We start from the raw sequence: 1,524 nt of genomic DNA, 5'->3' as shown, positions 1-1,524 counted from the left end.
GCCAAGGAGCACGCCGCGCAGCTCACGCAGCTCAACATCCTGCCGGGCACCAGCACGGGCAAGGAGGTGTGCTAAAGGCTGCCCTCCACCCTCGCGCCCCGAAAGGTCACCTCACTCAGCACCACTCAAGACCAAATGGAAACAGAGGACCAGCACACTCCTGAGATGGCACTGAGAGAGTACAGCCACCTTCGCAGCAGCCTGGACTCACGCAAGGCAGCCCTAGGCGCTAACCGACGTGGCACCTCCTCGGCTGGCCGTCCACCCGCCCCTGCCCCGACCCGTATCCCCGTCCTTTCCCTGCCCCTGCCAACCTTGCTCCAACTCGAACGTCCACTTTCTCCCATTCTTAAAATATCGGGGAGGTTTCCTCCCTAAGACGCCTGATTATTGAAGTTAAAAATTTCAAAAGCCCAACCCCTCTTCGGCGGACACCCCACTTAGCTTTTTTAAAATAGCATTTGGCGCTCTAAATTGATCTCCCCAGCGAGGCCCAGTATGAAGCCTGGGCCAGGAAGTGAATGCGAGTCTGTAAGATAGTTAACAGTGCACTTAAAGGAAAGGGGCGTCTTGTTCTTGTTCTCATCATACATCAACCAAGGTTTTTATATCAAACCAAAGGGAAATACTCTGCTAGAATATGGACTGCTGAAGTCACCAAACTGTGATTATTGATCCTGTACATACCATTGTTATTAAAAAAAAGAACAGAGCTTTGTATATTTGAAATGTTATAACGCAATTGCACTCAGCGTGGTATGCTAAAAGTTTGTCCTCCTGTAGATTCTTACTGTGTTGTAGATATGGTAGGGTTCTTAGACAAATATTTATGTACTCAAGCCCTTTATTTAACTTATTAACTGTAGAGGCTTCCGAAACCTTCAAGATAAAGGCAATGGTACAGTACTTTTGTGTAATGTGTAATTGTTATCACTTTTCCTTGCTATCTAGTGGAGAAGTGTCACGCTCAAAATAAAAAAAAATTATATGTTTAACAATAGGAAGTGTGGCTGCTGTCTGTAGGCGCCGAGGGGGCCTTAGAAGGGACCACCACGGGGGTGGGCAGGGGTGGGCTGGGTACCCGCACCGCCTGGATCTATCTGCACAGGCATTTTCCCAGCTGAGGCCCCTGGTTTGAATCCGATCCTGTCAGGGATCCGGTTTCCTACGAAGGTTAAGGACGTGGCTTCGGTGCTTTCCAAGTGCACCTCAGCTCCCCTGGGACCTGTCGCAGCGAGAGCTGGGGGTCCTGGGCTATGGAGGTGGGGTGTATTCCAGGGTAGGTGGGTGTATAGTAGGCGTTGCTGACGGTGCAGTCAGACGTTAGAAGCAAGCGGGAGTCTTAGCTGGAAAGGCGATGGAAGGTGTTCGTGGAAAGTGCCAAGTAGCGAGGAAGTGCGCAGTCCGAGATGACAGGTAAAGGCGAGAACCAGAAGCCCCAGCGCTGCTTCTGAGGGGGCGGGCTCCGCGGTACCGGACGGGAGGAGGGAGACACAGCCGGGGAGAGGGGGAGAGGGAGAGGAG

Source organism: Fukomys damarensis, unplaced genomic scaffold (genome assembly GCF_012274545.1).
Source record: "Fukomys damarensis isolate Sample0158 unplaced genomic scaffold, DMR_v1.0_HiC HiC_scaffold_39, whole genome shotgun sequence".
NCBI lineage: Eukaryota > Metazoa > Chordata > Mammalia > Rodentia > Bathyergidae > Fukomys > Fukomys damarensis.
The sequence above is the reverse complement of the archived record's forward strand: the minus strand, read 5'-3'. Positions refer to the sequence as shown.